Source organism: Oncorhynchus mykiss, chromosome 20 (assembly GCF_057628025.1).
Source record: "Oncorhynchus mykiss isolate SJ-2025 chromosome 20, ASM5762802v1, whole genome shotgun sequence".
NCBI classification, from domain to species: Eukaryota; Metazoa; Chordata; class Actinopteri; order Salmoniformes; family Salmonidae; genus Oncorhynchus; species Oncorhynchus mykiss.
This window is the reverse complement of record NC_143041.1, coordinates 8,736,740-8,755,915: the sequence shown is the minus strand read 5'-3', so window position 1 is coordinate 8,755,915 and position 19,176 is coordinate 8,736,740.

Sequence of the window (19,176 nt, the reverse complement as noted above, 5' to 3'; positions counted from 1 at the left end):
ATCTGACTCAGTTACACCAGCTCTGTCAGGAGGAATGGGGCAACATTTACCCAACTTATTCTAGGAAGCTTGTGGAAGGCTACCCAAAACGCTTGACCCAAGTTAAACAATTTTAAAGGCAATGCTACCAAATACTAATTGAGTGCATGTAAACTTCTGACCCACTGGCAATGTGAGGAAAGAAATAAAAGCTGAAATAAATCATTCTCTCTACTATTATTCTGACATTTCACATTCTTAAAATAAAGTGGTGATCCTAACTGACCTAAGACAGGGAATTTTTAGGAATTGTGAAAAGCTGAGTTTAAATATATTTGGCTAAGGTGTATGTAAACTTCCGACATCAACTGTACATACACGCACACACAGAATCCATCTGTTAGTGACTGACCAAATGCACGCACACACACACACACATGGGAATGACACACACACACACAAACTTGAGTGAGAGGACAGTCCAAGAGTTCATGATAAACTACTCCTCTATCTATTTACTCTTTCTGCGACCCAGACTGGACCAGCTGGCCACATGCAAACACTGATGTATGGACACACACACATAACCACACACTACATGACGGAGCTACAAACACAAACACAAACCATAACCTTGTCTTGGACAGATCAGGTGAATGCCTACCCATTTAACCATGTGATCAGTCACTAAGATTCAAGGCCTGTGGTACAGCAGATAAAACACTAGTCAGCTCCCAACAAGGCCACCAGAGGGAGCTCTTCCTACACACACTGAAAGCTGGAACAAGACAACAATCCATTTTGAGGATGTCACAGAGCGATGAAGGACTTGATTCAATCTGTAGCCCTGAAGATCAGTGCTGTAGCGCGATTAACCTTTTTGGTCATTTCTGATTGAGCCGACATATGCAGTGTTTACAGTGAATGCGGTCTCCTCGAATGCGGGAACATTGCCTTCACATTTTTATCGCACTGTAGCGCAGGTCTACAGGTAGGTCTATTTAGATAAAATTGTTGTTATCAACCTCTTGAGATATAATTTGATATTTTTTGTCTTGTTTTATTCACCATGGCGGGCAATTAAGGCCCTGCTTATGGTAGATGATATAGAATATGAAATCAACCTGGGACAAAAAATAACTTTAATAAAAGTGGACATCCACCTGATAGCCCAGAGAGATATTCACCAGACTAGATTCTAACTAGCATTCATCTGCTGCTGCGGACTGACAAGTCTTTGGGATGTCTCTTCATTCTAAGTCAATTGATACTCTTGGTAAGGCAATCTGGTTGTGTGTGTGTGTGTGTGTGTGTGTGTGTGTGCGCGCGCGTGTGCGTGTGTGCACGTGTGCGTGTGCACATGTGCGTGTGCGCACGACTACACAGGGTGAACACAATACTCTTTACCTAAGAAATAACAGAGATGAATTGGAAATCAGAACCTCACATTAGCATACCTGAGCCCTCATCAAGGAGTAGAAGCACACACATACTCAAGCACACACACCCACACACTTTAATAACAATAAATATTATTTAATAAAAAGTATTCTTCTATTTACTATATTATTCTATTATTATTATCATCACCATTATATTTCATCCTCATGTGGACCTTATCCCACGCGCCATTAGCTCTTCTCTGTGGCCGGGGGGCGATGTCATCGTCTGTTGATGTTCCGTCGCTTTCACTGCCGTTGGCACAGCAACGGCTGTCGATGGCCAACCAGATGTTATTGTGGGATGGCGGCTGTGCCACTTTCACCGTGGCAACTGTAGAATGGTTCTTTAGAAGCCATTAGAAGCCATAACTGCGCTCCTCTGATGACACTCAAATAGCTACCATTACACCTCTTCCAAGGAAAAACGAGGGAGGGAGAGAGGGAGGATGATGGAGAGGAAGAGATGGAGAGAAAGGGGGGAGGGGGTTGAAGGAGGGAGAGAGAGAGGGTATGTGAACTTACAGGGAGAAAGGGGAGAGAGAGCTAAAGTATGAGAAGACAGAATGAGAAAGGAGAGAGAATGAGAGAATATGAGGAAGGAGAGCACAGTGCAGATAAAGACAGAGAGGGAGAGAGAGACAGAGTTTAAAAATAAAATGTTAGAGTTAACAGCCCCCAGTCTTTTCTAGCCTATTAAAGTGCTATTCTGCCATTTCCCTGGTCTGCAGGGTGCTCGCCAACACCCCTACTCCTATTTCCTCCTCCCTTTCTCACCCCACCACCTCCCTCTCTCACCCCTATCATTATCATACCTCATAACTCCCTTACCTCTTTCCCATTCTCAGCCTCACCTTCTCCTCCCTCATTTCTTTCCCCCTCTCTCTCTCTCTCTCTCTCTCTATCTCTCTCTCTCTGTGTCATCCTCTTCCCTCATCCTAACCCTCTCACCCCATTCTCAGCCTCACCATCTCCTCGCTCATTTTCTCTCTGTCAGCCATACCCTCTACTCCCTCCCGCACTCATCCTCACCCTCTCTACCGTACCCCATCCCTCTACTAGCCTCATCCCTTCTCCACTGTCCTTTTCTCCCTCTCTCACAACCACTCTTCTGTCATTCTGCATTTTACTCTCCTTTCTCGGCCTACTACCATCTCTCCATCATTATGTTCTCCTCCTCCTTTCCTTTCACACTCTGATATCTCCCTCCTTCCTCCCTCATAGACTCCATCCCCTTCTCTCTCATCCTCACTCAATCTCTTTCTCCGTTTCCCATTTATAACTGACAGCAAACCATCTCTCTTTCATTTGCCGCGACCCCTCTTTCTCCTCTTTCACTCTACCCCCTCTCCCAAACACTGCTCCTATCCATAGGGACACACTTTTGGGACGGGCCGGATGAAAGAAAGCTGATCTCTGTTCTCCTCTGTCAGTCTAACACTGTCGATAGTCTCTTTCTTTCTTTCTCTCTCTCTCTCTCTCTCTCTCTCTCTCTCTCTCTCTCTCTCTCACTCACTCACTCACTCACTCACTCACTCACTCACTCACTCACTCACTCACTCACTCACTCACTCACACACACACACACACACACACACACACACACACACATGGGCACAAACACACTACGAGAGCTCTGTTTGTTAATCAGCAGACCAGATGAGGGCCACGTCTGACAGCTGTAGTTCCACATGTCTCCACTAAGAGGCAGTATTAAGCTATCCTACCAGCCAGACCCTTGGAGGAACCAGAATATGTTTTTAAAGAAAATAAAAAGATTGATGCTTGGTTTGTCAGACTTGGTGCCTGTGTGACTGAGCAGCGCAGGAGGGGAAGGCAGGAATCTCTAAACTATTTTTAATCGCTGTTTTATTGCTCTCAGCTTCGTTAATGGGGGCCTTCCAGAAACGTAAGAAGTGAACTCAAAGATGTTAACACGTGGACGTTATCTGCCTTAAATCATCACTGCAATTAAATGGGGAGAGAGAGAGAGAGCTGAACAACGACCTATCAATGTGTCCCTTTCCTTAAAAGTGGAAAGATTACAGCGAGGGACATAGTGAAATAGCCTACAAAGCTAAATCTGATGCTGATAATATGTCAGCCAATAAGGCACTATAGCCTGATTGCTCAGCATGCATTCACCATTAGTAAAAGCCTACATAAGGCCACCCAGGGATGGCAACTTGCATGGTTTTCGCTAGGCTAGAGGAACGGCTATTACACTGTATGGAAACCATGCCACCTAATAGGTATGAGGCTTTCTTTTGATAGGAAACAGAAACACAGTCTAAATTAGGCAACCGGTTCTTACACTAACACTAACTAAGTGTCCTTATCTTGCACCATCACCTGCTATCAGGTTTCTCTCTCGCCTTTGCCTACTTGCTTAGGCTACTTGTTCAACACCTGCTTTCCTTTCTAGTGAGCTGAAAAACATCTGGGATTGACTTGGGCTATGCAAGACCAAACTCTTTCTTCAAGATTGAATATGTCTTTATTTTTTGACATGTTGTTGTGTCTAAGTTTTTCTAACTAACCACATCTGTGGTCTAAATAATTAATCCACATTATTTCATTTGGTCTACTAATAGCTCAGTTTAGGCTGTAAAACAATTTGTTTACTATGCCATGTTCCTGTGGTAGTAAGGGGTTAACAAATGGTACAAACCAGATGACTGAGGGACTGTATGAAATTGTGAACCAATCCGTACCGAAATTAACACCTTATTTTTCCCTGATTGGCCAGACCAGCTTCAACGCAAGGTCGGTGTTGTTTGGGACTCACACCCCACGTGGGGTAAAGACCACTATTTGCCTTTTCATTGGTTGAATTCGCACATCCATTCCCTTACAACCATTTGATTGGTTTAACCGTCCGCGATCCGCTCCTCCTTTCCTTGTTTTCAGCCCTAAAGGAAATATCCCTCTCGCGAGCTCCGTGGGCCTGAGCCCGGGGTTCGTCGCTTCACATCTATCAAGAGGCGCGTGAAACGAACACAGATCTGACATTTCGCGACGGTCCTCTTAACAACCGCAATATGATTTCTTTTAAAAACATGATAATTAGATATGATATTTAACTCCGTATCGTCTGCGCGATGCAAACGGCCACCACCTTCACAATATGTCTTCTAGAGGCCATTATTTGGTTATATTGCCAATTGCCTGGGACATATTCCCCTCTCTCTCTTTTTCGCTTTCACTTTTCTCTCTTCATAAAGCCAATAGTAGTAGCTCCCTCACTCCCGCAACTAGGGCTACACAAATAACCACTTTCACAGTGGAATCAAATGTTTGTCACAGCAGCCAACCCAACCAGACAATAATATCAAGCCATTTTACCTGAGATTGCGCCTTCCCTAAAGGCCATAATATGCTGTAATTTGCCCATTCAAACAATGACATTGGATTCGAAAGGTATTTTTAAAACAATTGTTGTTTTATTATCTGACAAGAAATGGCCTACATTGTCTTTCCTTCATCAATTGGACGACGCGTTCATGCGCGGCAGACACATGGCCTCGTTGAGATGCAAGAAACGTTAAGGTGACAGATCTGACCAACGCTGCGACAGGGACCGTTAACATTTAAACGACCTTTAATGAATTCATTAAACGAATGAATATTAACATGAGAGTAAACCTAATTCAATGCATTGTGTGAGTACTACAAAAAGCGTCATGCAGGTCTTAGACGGAGCCCAGTTTTAGTGGACCTCTGTCGTGTTGCTCTCCTCCTTGAGACCCTCTCCTCCTCCATCCAGTCCCTGGATCCCGGGTAGAGCAGGGTAGGCGTTTCCCATAGCCACAGATCTAGGATCAGATCCAACCTACACAAATCATAACCTTTACCATTAGGATGACTAAACTTATGTCTGACCATGGACCTGTGGTTTAGGACAGTGGTTCTCAAACCTCTCCTCGGGGACCCCCAGCCGTTCCATGTATTTGATCTATTCCAGAGCTAGCACACCTGATTTAACTTGTTAATTAATCATCAAGCCCTTGAATATGTGAATCAGGTGACTTAGTGCGGGGCTACACCAAAATTGTGAAATGTATGGGGGTCCATGAGGAGAGTTTTGAGAACCACTGGTTTAGGAGTCCTGAGTCAGCCCTCAACCCAGAGAGCTGCCTGCCAGCAGTGGCAAGGACCGAGGAAGGGGACTCCCCTGTGTGCCACAGAGATTGTTGTCGTGGCGATGGAAGTGGTGATGGTTACCATGGTGATGGTGGTTGTTCGTCTGACCCGTCCTCCTCATGCAGTCACAGGCGTTATTGATGCACGCCACTGTTCAGCATTGTGGGAGTGCAGTAGAGAGGGCAGAGAGGACAACGCTTAATGAGTTCATGAGAACCAAAAACTCACCCCTCTTCTTTCTCTCTGTCCCTCATATTCTCTCTCTCTCTCTTGTGCTCTCTCGCGCTCTCTCCCCCTTTCTTTTGCCTCTCTGTCCCTCAATATTTTTCTCCTTCTTCTCATCCTCCCTTTCTCTGTCCCCTTTATTTCTTTCTCATTCTCCGTCTCCTCTTCCTCCGCTGTCCCCTCCCCTCCTCTCTCTTTTTCTCTGCTCTTCATTTTTCACAGGTTTCGGTTTTGTGTGAGTGTGTTAAGAATGTGCGTTTCTCGTGATCCATCATGACAAAGTACTCTCTCTCTCTCTCACACACACACAAGCACACAAGCATCCACTCACATTCTCACACACATTTTACTCACACACCATAACAGTTTCATTCACAACCAAAACCTCTCTCCTGCTTATTCACACACACACACACACGCACACACGCATGCACTGATTCTGCCCTGCTGTTATGCCTGAAGCTAAGAGAGGCAGCAAGATTAATAACGACCCCTACCTCCCTATAGACAGCCCCAAATATACACAGTTTGGAGAGAGAGGGAAACATGGGGGATAGAGAGTGGAGAGGGAGAAGAGTGAGAGGTGGGGGAGGAGAGAGAAGAGAGGAGCGAGAATGTGGGCGAGGTAGAGAGAGCGTGTGAAAGAGTGAGCAAGAGGGTACTTTTGCTTTGACGGTGGGTTGCTAGCTCTCACTTTCTTCCGCTATAGCACTCACACAACCTTTTCAGGCCCCCCATCCCCAAAACTCTCCACACACACACACACACACACACACACACACACACACACACACACACACACACACACACACACACACACACACACACACACACACACACACACACACACACACACACACACACTAGCGTGGATTAATGTGTTTAGTACAACTATTTCATTTATTACTGTCTGAGGCTTTTTGTGATGAAGACATTTTTCAACTTGCTAACCATTATTCCCCCAGGCCTCTGGCCTCTCAGTCCAGAACACAGCTCAGTTAGACACTCACCCCAGGCCTTTGTTACGGCCTCAACACAGCATCTGTCCTACAAGGGAGTAGAGAGATAGAAAGATGAAGGATATGTTCTTTCTTTCTTTTCTTTCTCAACACCTTTATGTCATCTCTCATTCTTATTGAAATGCACATTGGCATATGCAAATGTGTTTACACTGTTTCTGCATCTAGTGGAGGACAAATTACATGCTTATTGAGAAATAAACCAGCTACAGATGGAGCATCCTGCTCTGTGAATTATGGTTTGTGTTTTGGTTAGTTTTCATGGGAGTTTTCCAGCCGTGTTTCCAGACTGAGCGGTTCATTCTGGGCTTGTCTGTTTGTTTATGAGTTTATCTTTGTGATGCTCTGAGAATTAATCTATAACACTCCTACCGCCGAAGAAGGAGATCATTGTCAATGTGTGTTAAAATGCAAGACAGAGAGAAAGAGAGAGACTCAGGCCTGTACACATGCAAGTTGTACAACTAATGTACAATGCATTTGGCACAGCGGTTGTGATACAGCAGAGAGTTTTCTTTGTATAAAAATAAAATAAGTATTGTGGAGACACCACAGAATGTTTGTGTAAACATCTTGGACAAACTGTCCGTTGTATCACAAAAATATCAACCATTCTGTCAAGTGCGTACAGGGGCAGAGACATTCAAAGTGTGGAACTATTATTAAGGTCAGAAGGTCAGAAGGAATCTATGCCTGCATTACCAGGTCGTCCACTGACTGCTTGTGCCAACCACAGACACCTAATTTACTGTAGGCTATGTTGTCATGCACTGCCAGTATGCACACTGACCAGATCCACCTCTCCCCTCACTCTGTAAGTATACTTGAAACGCTAGTTCTTAGAATAAAACAGGTTATTCTCAATGGGGAAACATATTTCCTTGAGTGCTGCATATTGTTGAAGTAGCGATTGCTAACCCTTTCTTGTAAGGATCAGGTTGAGTTATTCAGCAGCTATAAACTGTGTTTAGTTGACTATCTGTATGTTTCTAAGCCTGCGGAGTGGGAGACCCCGCAGGCTTAGAAACATCAGGAAGTGAATTCTTTGTTTTTTTCTCTCGTCTGTGGCAGGTAGCTATGGCCTCATTCTTTTTTCACAGTCTTGTTCGGCTTAAGTATCAATTCATACTAAAATGTTCATAACATTTTATAATGAGTTCACGGTGAGATGGTGAAATAATTGTGTATTGTCTGACTGTGTTGTAGTGGTATTGGGTCAAAATGTCTGGAGTGTGACTTACAGACAAGACATTAAATCAAATCAAATCAAATCAAATTTTATTTGTCACATACACATGGTTAGCAGATGTTAATGCGAGTGTAGCGAAATGCTTGTGCTTCTAGTTCCGACAATGCAGTAATAACCAACAAGTAATCTAACTAACAATTCCAAAACTACTGTCTTATACACAGTGTAAGGGGATAAAGAATATGTACATAAGGATATATGAATGAGTGATGGTACAGAGCAGCATAGGCAGATGGTAGATGGTATCGAGTACAGTATGTACATGAGGTGAGTATGTAAACAAAGTGGCCCAGTTAAAGTGGCTAGTGATACATGTATTACATAAGGATACAGTCGATGATATAGAGTACAGTATATACGTATGCATATGAGATGAATAATGTAGGGTAAGTAACATTATATAAGGTAGCATTGTTTAAAGTGGCTAGTGATAAATTTACATCATTTCCCATCAATTCCCATTATTAAAGTGGCTGGAGTTGAGTCAGTGTCAGTGTCAGTGTGTTGGCAGCAGCCACTCAATGTTAGTGGTAGCTGTTTAACAGTCTGATGGCCTTGAGATAGAAGCTGTTTTTCAGTCTCTCGGTCCCAGCTTTGATGCACCTGTACTGACCTCGCCTTCTGGATGATAGCGGGGTGAACAGGCAGTGGCTCGGGTGGTTGATGTCCTTGATGATCTTTATGGCCTTCCTGTAACATCGGGTGGTGTAGGTGTCCTGGAGGGCAGGTAGTTTACCCCCGGTGATGCGTTGTGCAGACCTCACTACCCTCTGGAGAGCCTTACGGTTGTGGGCGGAGCAGTTGCCATACCAGGCGGTGATACAGCCCGCCAGGATGCTCTCGATTGTGCATCTGTAGAAGTTTGTGAGTGCTTTTGGTGACAAACCAAATTTCTTCAGCCTCCTGAGGTTGAAGAGGCGCTGCTGCACCTTCTTCACAATGCTGTCTGTGTGAGTGGACCAATTCAGTTTGTCTGTGATGTGTATGCCGAGGAACTTAAAACTTGCTACCCTCTCCACTACTGTTCCATCGATGTGGATAGGGGGGTGTTCCCTCTGCTGTTTCCTGAAGTCCACAATCATCTCCTTAGTTTTGTTGACGTTGAGTGTGAGGTTATTTTCCTGACACCACACTCCGAGGGCCCTCACCTCCTCCCTGTAGGCCGTCTCGTCGTTGTTGGTAATCAAGCCTACCACTGTTGTGTCGTCCGCAAACTTGATGATTGAGTTGGAGGCGTGTGTGGCCACGCAGTCGTGGGTGAACAGGGAGTACAGGAGAGGGCTCAGAACGCACCCTTGTGGGGCCCCAGTGTTGAGGATCAGCGGGGTGGAGATGTTGTTGCCTACCCTCACCACCTGGGGGCGGCCCGTCAGGAAGTCCAGTACCCAGTTGCACAGGGCGGGGTCGAGACCCAGTGTCTCGAGCTTGATGACGAGCTTGGAGGGTACTATGGTGTTGAATGCCGAGCTGTAGTCGATGAACAGCATTCTCACATAGGTATTCCTCTTGTCCAGATGGGTTAGGGCAGTGTGCAGTGTGGTTGAGATTGCATCGTCTGTGGACCTATTTGGGCGGTAAGCAAATTGGAGTGGGTCTAGGGTGTCGGGTAGGGTGGAGGTGATATGGTCCTTGACTAGTCTCTCAAAGCACTTCATGATGACGGAAGTGAGTGCTACGTTGCGGTAGTCGTTTAGCTCAGTTACCTTAGCTTTCTTGGGAACAGGAACAATGGTGGCCCTCTTGAAGCATGTGGGAACAGTAGACTGGTATAGGGATTGATTGAATATGTCCATAAACACACTGGCCAGCTGGTCTGCGCATGCTCTGAGGGCGTGGCTGGGGATGCCGTCTGGGCCTGCAGCCTTGCGAGGGTTGACACGTTTAAATGTCTTACTCACCTCGGCTGCAGTGAAGGAGAGTCCGCATGTTTTCGTTGCAGGCCATGTCAGTGGCACTGTATTGTCCTCAAAGCGGGCAAAAAAGTTATTTAGTCTGCCTGGGAGCAGGACATCCTGGTCCGTGACTGGGCTGGATTTCTTCTTGTAGTCCGTGATTGACTGTAGACCCTGCCACATGCCTCTTGTGTCTGAGCCGTTGAATTGAGATTCTACTTTGTCTCTGTACTGACGCTTAGCTTGTTTGATAGCCTTGCGGAGGGAATAGCTGCACTGTTTGTATTCGGTCATGTTACCAGTCACCTTGCCCTGATTATAAGCAGTGGTTCGCGCTTTCAGTTTCACGCGAATGCTGCCATCAATCCACTGTTTCTGGTTAGGGAATGTTTTAATCGTTGCTATGGGAACGACATCTTCAACGCACGTTCTAATGAACTCGCACACCGAATCAGCGTATTCGTCAATATTGTTATCTGACGCAATACGAAACATGTCCCAGTCCACGTGATGGAAGCAGTCTTGGAGTGTGGAGTCAGCTTGGTCGGACCAGCGTTGGACAGACCTCAGCGTGGGAGCCTCTTGTTTTAGTTTCTGTCTGTAGGCAGGGATCAACAAAATGGAGTCGTGGTCAGCTTTTCCGAAAGGAGGGCGGGGCAGGGCCTTATATGCGTCGCGGAAGTTAGAGTAACAATGATCCAAGGTTTTTCCACCCCTGGTTGCGCAATCGATATGCTGATAAAATTTAGGGAGTCTTGTTTTCAGATTAGCCTTGTTAAAATCCCCAGCTACAATGAATGCAGCCTCCGGATAAATGGATTCCAGTTTGCAAAGAGTCAAATAAAGTTTGTTCAGAGCCATCGATGTGTCTGCTTGGGGGGGGGGGGGATATATACGGCTGTGATTATAATTGAAGAGAATTCTCTTGGTAGATAATGCGGTCTACATTTGATTGTGAGGAATTCTAAATCAGGTGAACAGAAGGATTGGAGTTCCTGTATGTTTCTTTCATCACACCATGTCTCGTTAGCCATAAGGCATACGCCCCCGCCCCTCTTCTTACCAGAAAGATGTTTGTTTCTGTCGGCGCGATAAGTGGAGAAACTTGCTGGCTGCACCGCCTCCGATAGCGTCTCTCCAGTGAGCCATGTTTCCGTGAAGCAAAGAACGTTACAGTCTCTGATGTCCCTCTGGAATGCTACCCTTGCTCGGATTTCATCAACCTTGTTGTCAAGAGACTGGACATTGGCGAGAAGAATGCTAGGGAGTGGTGCACGATGTGCCCGTCTCCGGAGTCTGACCAGAAGACCGCCTCGTTTCCCTCTTTTTCGGAGTCGTTTTTTTGGGTCGCTGCATGGGATCCATTCCGTTGTCCTGGGTGAAAGGCAGAACACAGGATCCGCGTCGCGAAAAACATATTCTTGGTCGTACTGATGGTGAGTTGACGCTGATCTTATATTCAGTAGTTCTTCTCGACTGTATGTAATGAAACCTAAGATGACCTGGGGTACTAATGTAAGAAATAACACGTAAAAAAACAAAACACTGCATAGTTTCCTAGGAACGCGAAGCGAGGCGGCCATCTCTGTCGGCGCCTGTGCTTTGAAGGGGTTGTCAGTGGACCTGCCCTGCACAAATGTCTTCTGGTTTAATAAATGTTTATTTTCTGAAGATCTCAGTCAAACGCCAGATGGCGCCGGAGGAGATGGCCGCCGTTTTACGGTCTCCTAACCAATTGTGCTATTATGTGTTTTTTTTTTGCGATAGTTGTAAATTATTTTGTACATAATGTTTCTGCAACTGTTTCTTACGGCAGAAAAGAGCTTCTGGATATCAGGACAGTGATCACTACCTCGGATTAGACTAAGAGCTTCTGGATATCAGGACAGCGATCACTACCTCGGATTAGACTAAGAGCTTCTGGATATCAGGACAGCGATCACTACCTCGGATTAGACTAAGAGCTTCTGGATATCAGGACAGCGATCACTACCTCGGATTAGACTAAGAGCTTCTGGATATCAGGACAGCGATCACTCACCTCGGATTAGACTAAGAGCTTCTGGATATCAGGACAGCGATCACTCACCTCGGATTAGACTAAGAGCTTCTGGATATCAGGACAGCGATCACTCACCTCGGATTAGACTAAGAGCTTCTGGATATCAGGACAGAGATCACTCACCTCGGATTAGACTAAGAGCTTCTGGATATCAGGACAGCGATCACTCACACGATATTCTCCAAACAACCCACAGGGCAGACATCCCAATTCTACGCAGAAGGAAGCGACGGAGAGGACGAAGAGCCGGATGCCTCGTCCGGACCCACAGAAGACAACTAGGAAAGCTGCCGTTACCGTCAATATTACTCGCCAACGTGCAATCATTGGACAATAAACTAGACGAGGTATGATCACGAATATCCTACCAACGGGACATAAAAAACTGTAATATCCTATGCTTCACGGAATCGTGGCTGAATGACGACATGGATATTCAGCTAGAAGGATACACTCTGCACCGGCAGGATAGAACAGCACACTCCGGTAAGACGAGGGGGGGCGGTCTGTGCATATTTGTACACAACAGCTGGTGCACGAAATCTAAGTAAGTCTCTAGATTTTGCTCTCCTGAAGTTGAGTATATTGTGATAAACTGCAGGCCACACTACTTGCCTAGAGAGTTCTCAGCTATACTTTTCATGGCTGTTTATTTACCACCACAGACAGATGCTGGCACTAAGACCGCACTCAGTCAGCTGTATAAGGAAATAAGCAAACAGGAAACCACTCACCCAGAGGCGGCGCTCCTAGTGGCCGGAGACTTTAATGCAGGGAAACTTAAATCAGTTCTACCAAATCTCTATCAACATGTTAAATGTGCAACCAGAGGGAAAAAACATCTAGTTTACCTGTACTCCACACACAGAGATGCGTAGAAAGCTCTCCCTCGCCCTCCATTTGGTAAATCCGACCACAACTCCATCCTCCTGATTCCTGCTTAAGGGCAAAAATTAAAGCAGGAAGCACCAGTGACTCGGTCTATAAAAAAATGGTCAGATGAAGCAGATGCTAAACTACAGGACTGGTTTGCTATCACAGACTGGAACATGTTCCGGGATTCTTCCGATGACATTGAGGAATACACCACATCAGTCACTGGCTTTATCAATAAGTGCATTGAGGACGTCGTCCCCACAGTGACTGTACATACATACCCCAACCAGAAGCCATGGATTACAGGCAACATTCGCACTGAGCTAAAGGGTAGAGCTGCCGCTTTCAAGGTGCGGGACTCTAACCCGGAAGCTTACAAGAAATCCTGCTATGCCCTGCGACGAACCATCAAACAGGCAAAGCGTCAATACATCCTGAGGCTGCATTTATTGAGCAAGGCAGTTAACCCACTGTTCCCCGGGCGCCGAAGACGTGGATGTTGATTAAGGCAGCCCCCCGCACCTCTCTGATTCAGAGGGTTAAATGCGATTGATGTTAAATTGGGTTAAATGCGGAATACATATTTCAGTTGAAGGCATTCAGTTGTACAACTTAAGAGGTATCCCCCTTTCCCATCAGTGGCTTGTAGGCTATGTGTGGAAGCCAGGAGATGCTGAACGTGTTCATGTTAATTAACAGTCAATTACCGTGAGGCTGAACGTTAGTTGCTTGACAATCACCGGCTGATGAAATTTCGTGACCGCCACAGCCCTAGTACTGCTTCCTATTTAAGACATACCACAGAATGGGGTTATAGATTCCCTGTCTGTGACAGGTCTGCAGGTGAAGGTGAATCATGCCACAGTAATAAGAGGACAGAAGGTGACACTGACCTGTAGCACCACCTGCATTCTGAATGGAAGCGCCACCTCAAATCAAATCAAATCAAATTGTATTTGTCACATACACATGGTTAGCAGATGTTAATGCGAGTGTAGTGAAATGCTTGTGCTTCTAGTTCCGACAGTGTAGTAATATCTAACAAGTAATCTAACAATTCCCCAACAACTACCTAATACACACAAATCTAAAGGGTGAATGAGAATATGTACATATAAGTATATGGATGAGCGATGGCCGAGTGGCATAGGCAAGATGCAATAGATGGTATAAAATACAGTATATATACATGTGAACACACCTGAAGTCCACGATCATCTCCTTTGTTTTGTTGACGTTTAGTGAGAAATTGTTTTCCTGACACCAAACTTCAAGTGCCCTCACCTCCTCCCTGTAGGCTGTCTCGTCGTTGTTGGTAATCAAGCCCACTACTGTTGTGTCGTCTGCAAACTTGATGATTGACTTGGAGGCGTGCATGGCCACGCAGTCGTGGGTGAACAGGGAATACAACAGGGGGCTGAGCACGCATCCTTGTGGGGCCCCAGTGTTGAGGGTCAGCGAAGTGGAGATGTTGTTTCCTACCTCATCACCGGGGGGCAGCCCGTCAAAAATTCCAGGACCCAATTGCACAAGGCGGGGTTGAGACCCAGGGCCTCCAGCTTGATTATGAACTTGGAGGGTATTATGGTGTTGAATGCTGAGCTGTAGTCAATGAACAGCATTCTTACACAGGTAATCATTTTGTCCAGATGGGATAGGGCAGTGTGCAGTGTGTTGAAGATTGCGTCGTCTGTGGACCTGTTGGGGCGGTATGAAAACGGAAGTGGGTCTAGGGTGGCCGGTAAGGTGGATGTGATATGATCCTTGACTAGTCTTCGAAGCACTTCATGATGACAGAAGTGAGTGCTATGGGGTGGTAGTCATTTAATTCAGCTATCTTTGCCTTCTTGGTTACAGGTACAATGGTGGCCATCTTGAAGCATGTGGGGACAACAGACTGGGATAGAGAGCGATTGAATACGTACGTAAACACACCAGCCAGCTGGTCTGTGCATGCTTTGAGGACAGATGCCGTCTGGGCCAGCAGCCTTGCGAGAGTTAACACATTTAAATGTTTCACTCACGTCAGCCTTGGAGAAGGAGAGGGGGAGGCACAGTCCTTATTAGTGGGCCTCAACGGTGGCACTGTATTATCCTCAAAGCAGGCAAAGAAGGTGTTTAGTTCTTCTGTAAGCTTGATGTCGGTGTCCGTGACGTGGCTGGATTTCTTTTTGTAGTCCGTGATCTCCTGTAGACCCTGCCACATTCATCTCATGTCTGAGGGTTGAATTGCGACTCCACCTTGTCCCTGTACTGGCATTTCTTTGTTTGATTGCCTTGCGGATGGAATAGCTACAGTGTTAATATTCAGACATATTCCTAGACCTCTTTTCGTGGTTAAATGCAGTGGATAGCGCTTTCAGTTTTGCACAAATGCCGCCATCCATCCACGGTTTCTGGTAAGGGTAGATTTTAATAGTCACAGTTGGTACAACATCTCCAATGCACTTCTTTATAAACGCACTCACTGAGTCAGTTTATAAGCCGATGTTGTTCTCTGAGGCTGACTGGAACATAGACCAGTCTGCGTGATCAAAACAATCTTAAAGAGTGGCTTCCGATTGGTAGGACAAGCGTTGAATGGTTCTCGTCACTGGTACATCCTCAAACAGTTTTGCCTATAAGATGGAAGGAGCAAGATGGCATCGTGGTCGGATTTGCCAAAGTGAGGGCGGGGAGGACTTTGTATGCATCACGGAAGTTAGAGTAGCAGGGGTTGAGGGTGTCGCACTTGCTCTAGCGCTAGCGCAATCAATATGCTGGAAGAATTGAGGTACAATTGTTCTCAAATTTGCTTTGTTAAAATCCCCAGCTACAATAAATGCCGCCTCAGGATGTATGGTTTCCAGTTTGCATATAGTCCAGTGAAGTTTCTTGATGGCCATCTTGATGTCTGCTTGAGGGGGAATTTACAGTCGTGGCCAAAGGTTTTGAGAATGACACAAATATTAATTTCCACAACGTTTGCCTCTTCAGTGTCTTTAGATATTTTTGTCACATGTTACTATGGAATACTGAAGTATAATTACAAACATTTCATAAGTGTCAAAGTCTTTTATTGACAATTACATGAAGTTGATGCAAAGAGTCAATATTTGCAGTGTTGACCCTTCTTTTTCAAGACCTTTGCAATCCGCTCTGACATGCTGTCAATGAACTTCTGGGCCTACATCCTGACTGATGGCAGCCCATTCTTGCATAATCGAGTTTGTCACGATTTGTGGGTTTTCGTTTGTCCACCCACCTCTTGAGGATTGACCAAGTTCTCAATGGGATTACAGTCTGGGGAGTTTCCTGGCCATGGACCCAAAATATTGATGTTTTGTTCCCAGAGCCACTTGCCTAATGGCAAGGTGCTTCATCATGCTGGAAAATACATTGTTCGTCATCAAAATGTTCCTGAATGGTTGGGAGAAGTTGCTCTCTGGGGATGTGTTGGTACCATTCTTTATTCATGGCTGTGTTCTTAGGCAAAATTGTGAGTGAGCCCACTCCCTTGGCTGAGAAGCAACACCACACATGAATGGTCTCAGGATGCTTTACTGTTGGCATGACACAGGACTGATGGTAGCGCTCACCTTGTCTTCTCTGGACAAGCTTTTTTCCGGATGCCCCAAACAATCGGAAAGGGGATTCATCAGAGAAAATGATTTTGCCCCAGTCCTCAGAAGTCCAATCTCTGTACCTTTTGCAGAATATCAGTCTGTCCCTGATGCACTCACACCTGCCTGCTGCCATTCCTGAGCAAGCTCTGTAATGGTGGTGCCCCGATCCTGCAGCTGAATCAACTTTAGGAGATGGTCCTGGCGCTTGCTGGACTTTCTTGGGGGCCCGGAAGCCTTCTTCACAACAATTGAACTGTTCTCCTTGAAGTTCTTGATGATCCAATAAATGGTTGATTTAGGTGCAATCTTCCTGGCAGCAATATCCTTGCTTGTGAAGCCCTTTTTTGTGCAAAGCAATGATGATGGCACGTGTTTCCTTGCAGGTAACCATGGATGACAGAGAAACAACAATGATTCCAAGCACCACCCACCTTTTGAAGCTTCCAGTCTGTTATTCGAACTCAATCAGCTTGACAGAGTGATCTCCAGTCTTGTCCTCGTCAACACTCACACCTGTGTTAATGAGAGAATCACTGACATTATGTCAGCTGGTCCTTTTGTGGCAGGGCTGAAATGTAGTGGAAACGTTTTTTGGGGATTCAGTTCATTTGCATGGCAAAGAGGGACTTTGCAATTAATTGCAATTCATCTGCTCACTCTTCATAACATTCTGGAGTATATGCAAATTGCCATCATACAAACTGAGGCAGCAGACTTTGTGAAAATTAATATTTGTGTCATTCTCAAAACTTTTGGCCACAACTGTACACAACTGTGACTATAACTGACGAGAATTCTCTTGGTAGGTAAAATGGCTGGCTCTTGATTGTAAGGAATTCTAGATCGGGTGAGCAGAAGGACTTGGGTTCCTGTATGTTGTTATGATTACACCATGAGTCGTTAATCATAAAACATACACTCCCGTCCTTCCTTTTCCCAGAGAGGTGTTTATCTCTGTCGGCGCAATGCATATAGAAGCCCGGTGGCTGAACCAATTTCCCGTGAGAGCCATATTTCTGTGAAACAGAAAATGTTACAATCTCTGATGTCTCTCTGGAAGGCAACCCTTGCTCGAATTTCGGCTACCTTGTTGTCAAGCGACTGGACATTGGCTAGTAGTATACTCGGGAGCGCCTACTGGAATTAGCTCCATTATCCTGGGTGGTGGTCCGAACAGAGGATCCGCTTCGGGAAAGTCGTATTCCTGGTCATAATGTTGATAAGTTGACGTTGCTCTTATATCCAATAGTTCTTACCGGCTGTATATAATAAGACTTAAGATTTCCTGGGGTAACAACATAAGAAATAATACATAAAAAACAAAATACTGCATAGTTTCCTAAGGACTCGAAGCGAGGTGACCGTCTCTGTCGGCGCCATACTGCATCTGGTACAAGAATGGATATCAAATAACCATCCCAAAGTTTCTAACCAACCACTTGTACCTAGACCCAGTGGAAAGAGGCAACCACTCTTGGAACAGAAAATTACACCATCCCCAGCATTAGTCTTGAAGACCAGTACTTCTGTGAGGCTGGGAATGAGATGGGAGCTCAGCTCTCCACTTCCTTGTTCCTCAACATATACTGTAAGTAAATGACTCACCACCAACACTGAGCGGAGAAGCAATGTATGTCTGGGCTCCTGTTGTGAGGGTTGTGGCTGTCCTGGCTTTTGGAGGCCTTCTAGTCCTTATTCCGAAGAGAAGATCCACAGGAAATAATGTCACAGCGGACACACCTGACCCAAACAGTCCTGAACAGAACAGTGACACGTACACAGCTCTGAACTTTAAGACCTGGTCCTCTGAGTGTGACACAGTTGCAGATGTGAGGGACTGGGAGAGACACTGAGTCCCCAGAGTATGAGACCATCCAGGGAAGAGAATCACGACAGAGCCTGGACTGAGGGCTTTTGGACAGAAATGGACTGGCCATTGGGAACAGCAGTAATGGCACCAAACCAAAGCTATGTACCTAACAGCTCTGATTTTTTCTACATGTTATATTGATTTTGTCTATCCAATGTGCTTAAGCGGTTTATATTATATGCCTTGAAGTATATAGAAATGATTATTGCTAATTATTACTAAATACTTTTTGTTTATAAATAAATGTATTTCTGTCATTTACCATGGCAGATTTAGGATGACCTAATGCACCTTTCTGAGCTTCTAATGGGAATGAATTGAATGATTTTTCACTCACACAGCAAATTGGCCAGTGTTATCCAGTGTTGATTTTTCAGTATAACATAACAATTAACACTGTCAGTGTTAAATTAACACTCATTGGTGAAAAAATAACCACAGTGTTGGTTTTAATACCATAGTTTAACCTAAACCACGCCCATCATTATCATATTTCCAAATGTGCTCTATTGCAGGTAGATTTTCTTTAATGGTTTGTTTCAATATCAATGTTTTTGCATGTACATTGATCAATTAATATTTTGCTATTCAAATATAAGTAATATACATTTTCTAAACTAATGAAATATGTTACTTGGACTTATTGAACCCATTACTAAAATGGTTGTTCCAGTTTAGATACTTTAGGTAGTCTCATCGTCCCAACCCTGGCAGTCATTCTGAATGCAAGTTGCGGGTGATAAAAAAATCCAAAGGTTGGATTTCCCCACTCTGGCTTGATTCCAATAGGAATTACACATCACTTTGCAAGCCAGCA